The following is a 7,701-nucleotide window of genomic DNA, read 5'->3' as shown; positions in this document are numbered from 1 at the left end:
GAGGAGGAGGAGGAGGAGGAGGAGGAGGAGGAGGAGATTGGATTTATACCCCGCCCTTCACTACCCAAAGGCATCTCAGAGCAGCTTACAAACTCCTTTCCCTTCCCCTCCCCACAACAGACACCCTGCGAGGCAGGTAGGGCTGAGGGAGCTCTTGACAGAAACTGCTCTTGAAGAAGAGAAGAAGAGATTGGATTTATACCCTGCCCTTCACTACCCAAAGGTGTTTGTTTCAGAGCAGTTTACAGTCTCCTTTTCCCTTCCCCTCCCCACAACAGACACCCTGTGAGGTAGGTGGGGCTGAGAGAGCTCTTGACAGAAACTGCTCTTTTTCAAAGACAGCTCTTGTCAGAACTATGGCTTGCCCAAGGTCATCCAGCAGCTGCGAGTGGGGGAGTGGGGAATCAAACCCGGTTCTCCCAGATTAGAGTCCTCGCACTTAGCCACTACACCAAACCACTGCACCAAGCTGGGGGGGGGGGGGCACGGAGACTTCTATTTCTGAGTACTTCTCTCCCTCTCCTCTTCTGCCTGCACAAAGCCCTCTCTGAGGGCCTTGCAAAGGACGCTCATGGTAAGAGTTGGTCAACCTGAAAATAGGGTTACTAACAGCAGGTCAAGCAATGCAGGGGGATTGGTTGGTGGGGTTAGGGTTACCAGTCCCCAGGTGGTCCAGTATAATACTGAAATACACAGTATATAGGTGAGCACAAAGAAATAAACTGTGCGTCTCCAGGTGGTGGCTAGAGATCACCTGGAATTACAGGTTACAGAGATCATAAGAACATAAGAGAAGCCAGTGTTGGATCAGGCCAGTGGTCCATCCAGTCCAACACTCTGTCACACAGCGGCCAAAAAGTACCAGGTGCCATCAGGAGGTCCAGCAGTGGGGCCCGGACACTAGAAGCCCTCCCACTGTTGCCCACCCCCCAAGCACCAAGCATACCGTCCCCCTGGATAAAATGGCTGCTTTGGAAGGTGGTCTGTATGGCTTTATACCTGATGGATAGATTCACTGGTATGGTAAGACAGTAATCTGTATCCTATTGTAGCAGAGTGCGCATGTGTCTCTTGATTCTGAGTGTTCTAGTAAAGTTACAGAGTTACACAGAGCCACTTGTCCATTTGAAACTAATAACAGAACCTTTATTTAGGAACTGCATTCTAGATAGTAAAGACGAGAGATAGGGATAGGCAGGGCTATTTTTGGGCAGGAACGCACACGAACGGAGTTCCGGCTGGCTCCTGAGTTGGCCACGCCCAGCAGGAACTCATTAGCATAGTAGGACACACCCAATAGCAGAAACTCATTAGCATAATAGGCCACCCCCAACAGCAAAACTCATTAGCATAATAGGCCACCCCCAACAGCAAAACTCATTAGCATAATAGGACACACCCAACAGCAGAAACTCATTCGGATTGGCTACATTAGGGGTGTGTGGCCTAATGTGCTAATGAGTGGTGCTGTCAGGGTGTGGCCTAATATGCTAATGAGTTTTGCTGTTGGGGGTGGCCTATTATGCTAATGAGTTCCTGCTGGGCTTTTTCTACAAAAAGAGCCCTGGGATAGATACCTATTCTAACTCCCTGGATGGTTGCATCTATGGTGCAAAGATGGAGTGCAAACGTGCTCGTGTGTGTGTGTGTGTGTGTGTGTGTGTGTGTGAGAGAGAGAGAGAGAGAGAGAGAGAGAGAGAGAGAGAGAGAGAGAAGGACATGGTAGGATTGATGCCAACATCCAGGTGGTGGCTGGAGATTTCCTAGGATTACAACTTATCTCCAGGCAACAGAGATCAATTCACCTGGAGGAAATGGCCCCTTAGAAGGTGGACTTTGTGGCTTTACCCCCCAAACCCTGCCTTTCTCAGGCTCTGCCCTGAAAATCTCCAGGCTATTCCCCCACCAGTTCTCACAGGGCCTCATGTTCCACATTTGTTTGCTTTCAGGCAAAAGCCGGTTCTGCAGACTGCTCGTGCAAACTGAGAAAGGGCAGATGAGACTAGGGTCCCCAGCCGACTAGGGTTGCCAGGTTAGGAAATTCCCGGAGATTGGGAGGGGTCAAACCCCTGGGGAGGGCGGGGTTAAGTGAGGGGAGGGGCTTCAACGGGGTATCATGCCACAGAGACCAACGTCCAACGCAATCATCTTCTCCAGGGGAACTGATCTCTATTTGGTGGCGACCCGTGGTCATGCCAAGAGATCTCCAGCCACCACCTGGAGTTTGGCAGCCCCGCATTCATCCCTGTTCTGTTTCAGCGTTTTGTCTGCTCAAGAAGACCAATGCGCCCTCTCAGCTATGGAGTCTTGTGAGCAAAAATCCTACGTTGCGAGCTACTGGCATTAAAGTCGTGAGCGAACCATTTGGCTCCTGCTTAAATTAGTTTGCTCTGGAGCCGTCCTTCCTGAGGGAAGACAACATTGGGTGAGCCGGAGGCTCAAGAACTGCGAGCTAGCTCACACTTAACTCAGCTTAGAGGGAACCCTGCTCAAGACTGCCTTCCTCAAGTGACCTTTCTTCCGACGGGGAAAACAGTTATATAAAAATGCAAATTTGAGCAAATGTCAAACGAAGTTTGACGCAGCCTCCCACAACTGCCCTGCTGTCAATTGCAGCCTGCAAGGTTGCTTTTCATTTTTGTTGTTGCTGTTGTTAAGTCCAGGAAGGCGACAGGGCATTCTACCTCACACCTGGAGCCTTTCAGCAGTGCCCCCTGTGAACAAATCTGGAGTTCTTTTTTGCTGAAATCACTTGGGGGGGAGGACTCATCCAGACCCCTAGGTGGCAATGTTGCTCTTTGCTTCGTTCCCCTTGCCGAAACCCACGGAAGGAAATTCCAGGCTGTAGCAGGTTGAAAGTTTTGAAAGTTCCCTCAGCATGTTCTCAGTGAGAACAGGTGTAGACAGCTTCAAAAGGAAACGATTCATGACGGCTACTAGCCATGGTGACTAAAGGACACTTCCATCTCCAGAGGCAGCTAATCCTCTGAAACACAGCACCAGGAGGCAACATCATGGGAAGGCCTCAGCCCCTGTGCACTGTGTGAGACAGGATGCGGGACTAGATGGACCCTCACTGGTCTGACCCAGCTGCACTCTTCTGATGTTCTTCTGAGGGGAAGGCCTCGGCCTCTCTGCCCTGTTGTTGGCCCTCCAGAGGAACTGGTTGAGGCCACCATGTGAGACAGGAGGCTGGACCAGATGGACCCTCACTAGTCTGATCCAGCAGGGCTCTTCTGATGTTCTTATGAGGGGAAGGCCTCGGTCTCTCTGCCCTGTTGTTGGCCCTCCAGAGGAACTGGTTGAGGCCACTGTGTGAGACAGGAGGCTGGACCAGATGGACCCTCACTGGTCTGACCCAGCAGGGATCTTCTGATGTCCTTATCAGGGGAAGGTCTCAGCCTCTCTGCCCTGTTGTTGGCCCTCCAGAGGAACTGGTTGAGGCCAGTGTGTGAGGCAGGATGCTGGACTAGATGGACCCTCACTGGTCTGACCCAGCAGGGCTCTTCTGATGTTCTTATGAGGGGAAGGCCTCGGCCCCTCTGCCCTGTTGTTGGCCCTCCAGAGGAACTGGTTGAGGCCACTGCGTGAGACGGGATACTGGACTAGAGGGACCCTCACTTGTCTGACCCAGCAGGGCTCTTCTGAGGTTCTTATGAGGGGAAGGCCTTGGCCTCTCTGCCCTGTTGCTGGCCCTCCTGAGGAACTGGTTGAGGCCACTTTGTGAGGCAGGATGCTGGACTAGATGGGCCACTGCTCTGATCCAGCAGGGCTCCTCTGAGAGCTAGTTTGGTGTGAGAGCCAGTTTGGTGTCTTGCTTAGGAGCACAGACTCTCATCTGGGAGAACTGGGTTTGAGTCCCTAGTGTTCCCTCTAAGCTGAGTTAGTGCCAGCTAGCTCACAGTTTTTTAACCTCCGGCTGACACATTTTTGTCTTAGCTCAGGAAGGATGGCTCCTGAACAAACTGATTTATGCAGTAGCCCAATCGCTCACTCACAACTTTAATGCCAGTAGCGAAGAGTCGGACTCGACTGTGCGACTGAACAAAAAGAGACTGTGAGCTGCTCCAAGACTCCCAAGTGAAGGGTGAGGTATAAATCCAATCTCCTCCTCCTCCTTCTCCTCTTCTTATCCTTGGCCTCTATGCCCTCTTGTTGGCCCTCCCGTATAAAGCAGGTCTGAGAAAGGTTCTACTATCTACACCAAAAGGCAACACCATAATGAACAGCATGCGAAGATCTGACCTCTTCTCTGCTGTCTTCCAGAACGGCTTGGCAGAGAAAGGACAAACGATGCCTGATCTCCGGTGTTAAGTGAATGACTGGTATTGTTTTTCACGGGAAGTCCCTGCATATCTCCGGGTACATGAATGGGGCAGGCCCTTAGAAAGCAAAATGGCTGCCTGCCAGCGTTACGGGTAGCTTTCCCCTCTCTGAGGTGGTGCACTCGTATCGGGGGGGCAGACCACTTCACTCTGCAGGCCAGGGCAGAATGTCTTGACACACATCCAGAAAACTCTCTCCACAAAGAAAACGAGGATATGAACTAGATAGGGCTGCTAGGTCCCCCACCCGGGGGGGGGTTGCCTGCTCTAAGGGCCCCCGACTCGCCAGCCCAGATCTGGCCGCGGGGGGGGGGGACTCCACCCCCAAAATGCCTGAATGGTGAGAGGGTTTGAATCCAAGTCTTATGAGGGAAGGCTGAAAGAGTTGGGTATGTTTAGCCTGGGGAAGAGAAGGCAATGTTCCCTCTAAGGTGTGGAGTCTTGTGAGCAAAACTTCTGCTTTGTGAGCTACCGGCATTAAAGTTGTGAGCGAGCAGTTTGGCTACTGGATACATTAGTTGGCTCTAGAGCCGTCCTTCCGGAGCGAAGGCAAAAATGTGTGAGCCGGAGGCTAAAAAACTGTGAGCTAGCTCACACTAACTCAGCTTAGAGGGAACACTGGAGGGGACACGATTGCCGTCTTCAAGTATCTGAAGGGCTGTCATTGTGGAAGATGGAGCGGATTGCAAGACTAGATCTAATGGGTTGAAATAACAAGGGAGTCGATACCGGCTAAATATCAGGAGAAACTTCCTAACTAGGACGTCCTTCTTCACCCAAAGAGTGATTAACACTTGGAATTCACTGCCACAGGAAGTGGTGGGTGCTACAAGCATGGATGGCTTCAAAAGGGAATTAGATAAGCATATGGAGCAGAGGTCCATCAGTGGCTATTAGCCACAAGGTATAGCTAGGGGCTCTGGGGCAAGTGATGCTCTGTCTTCTTGGTGCTTGGGGGGGGTCAACAGTGGGAGGGCTTCTAATGTCCTGGCCCCACTGCTGGACCTCCTGATGGCACTGGTATTTCTGGCCACTGTGTGACACAGAGTGTTGGACTGGATGGGCCTTTGGCCTGATCCAACATTGGCGTCTCTTATGTTCTTATGTGATTCTATGAATCAGGCCGACGTGGCCGGCGCGATAACGTGGGCACGTCATCAGGGGACGCTCTAGCATTCGGGTTTAAAACTCTGTGGCTCCCAGAGACACAGCGTCCCCGTCCCCCCGCGCACTGGATGCCAGGTAGGGACCTGGCAACCCTAGAACTAGAGTTTGCCAACCTCCAGGTGAGGCCTAGAGATCCCCTGGAATTAAACAAATCACCAGTCTACGGAGATCAGTTCCCCTGGCGAAAATGGCTGCTTTGGAGGGTGGACTTGACGCAGCATTATACCTATGGTTGCCAATTTTGGGTTGGGAAATATCTGGAGATTTGTGGGGTGAAGCCTGGGGACAGTGGGATTTGGGGAGGGGAGGGACCTCAGCAGGGTATAACATCATAGAGTCCACCTTCCAGAGTAGCCATTTTCTCCAGGGGAACTGATCCCTGTCGCCTGGAGCTGTAATTCTGGAAGGTCTCCAGGCCCTACCTGACAACTGGACAGTTTGGTGTGGTGGTTAAGTGCGCGGACTCTAATTCTGGAGAACCGGGCTGGATTCCCCACTTCTCCACTTGCACCTGCTGGATGACCTTGGGCAAGCCGTAGTTCTGATAAGAGCTGTTCTTGAAAAAGAGCAGTTTCTGTCAAGAGCTCTCTCAGCCCCACCTACCTCACAGGGGAGGGGAAGGGAAAGGAGTTTGTAAGCCGCTTTGAGACACCTTTGGGTAGTGAAGGGCGGGGTATAAATCCAATCTCTTTTTCTCCTCCTCCTTCGAAAACACACTCTCCTTAGCCTCTACCCTCAAATCCCCGGGAATTTCCTGCAGTCGGTAACCCTGCATGTCGCAGAAGTATTCTAACCTAACCTACTCACACAAAGAAGAAGAAGTAAGAAGAGATTGGATTTATACCCCGCCCTTCACTCAGAGTCTCAAAGCGGCTTACAAACTCCTTTTCCCTTCCTCTCCCCACCACAGACACCCTGTGAGGTGGGTGGGGCTGAGAGAGCCCTGACAGAAACTGCTGTTTCTTCAAGGACAGCTGTGACAGAACTATGGCTCGGCCAAGGTCATCCAGCAGCTGCATATGGAGGAGTGGGGAATCAAACCCGGTTCTCCCAGATTAGAGTCCACACACGTAACTACTACACCAAACTGGCTCCCAAAAGATTCCCACCATTTATAGAACTACATAAGAACATAAGAGAAGCCATGCTGGATGAGGCCAGTGGCCCACCTAGGCCAACACTCTGTGTCACACAGTGACCAAACCTCAGGAGGGGGTGGCGGTTACAAGCATGGACAGCTTCAAAAGGGAATTAGATAAGCATATGGAGCAGAGGTCCATCAGTGGCTATTAGCCACAAGGTATAGATAGGGACTCTGGGGCAAGTGATGCTCTGTCTTCTTGGTGCTTGGGGGGGGGGTCAACAGTGGGAGGGCTTCTAATGTCCTGGCCCCACTGGTGGACCTCCTGATGGCACCTGGTATTTTTGGCCACTGTGTGACAGAGTGTTGGACTAGATGGGCCTTTGGCCTGATCCAGCATTGTTCTTATGTTCTCAGGTTCTTATGTTCTCAGGTGCCCTCAGGAGGTCCACCATATCAGAGACAAATCTCCAGCCTCACGTTCTCTCTTTCTTGTGGGTTTTCTTTGTGCGGAAGATTATTTTGCAGAAAGGAGCAGTGCCTCCCTGCAGTCAGAAGTGGTACAGTCCAGAAACAGGTTTACCACTGCAATGAAAACAAAATGGTAGCAAGCCACCTTAAATTATGAAATTGAGGTCAACCTCTCACCGTGGTATAAACTTCTGTCTCGGCTGCAATGCTCCCTCTAAGCTGTGGAGTCTCGTGAGCAGAAATTCTAGTTGGTGAGCGACTGGCATTAAAGTTGTGAGCAAGAGATGTGGCTACTGCATAAATTAGTTTGCTCTGGAGCCCCATCCTTCCTGAGCCAAGACAAAAATCTGTGAGCTGGAGGCCAAAAAACTGTGAGCTGGCTCACACTAACTCAGCTTAGAGGGAACACTGCTGGGCTGTACACAGGGTTGCCAGATCCCCTGACTACTGGCTGGGGGTGAGGGATTCCATTTCAAACCGCAGGGGACTGGATTCTCCCTCCCCGACCCTGAAAGAAAAATCCCTGCATATAGAAAACTAAAGTGTCAGGGTTATTCTGAAGTCATCCTAAACCATAGTGCCTAGAATATGGCTGTAGAAAAGAGTAAGAGACCAGTGGCACCTTAAAGACTAACAAAAAATTGTTGTAGGGTATGA

The sequence above is a fragment of the Gekko japonicus genome, unplaced genomic scaffold (assembly GCF_001447785.1).
Source record: "Gekko japonicus isolate JY-2015 unplaced genomic scaffold, Gekko_japonicus_V1.1 scaffold175, whole genome shotgun sequence".
Classification (NCBI taxonomy): domain Eukaryota; kingdom Metazoa; phylum Chordata; class Lepidosauria; order Squamata; family Gekkonidae; genus Gekko; species Gekko japonicus.
Note: the sequence above shows the minus strand (reverse complement) of the source record.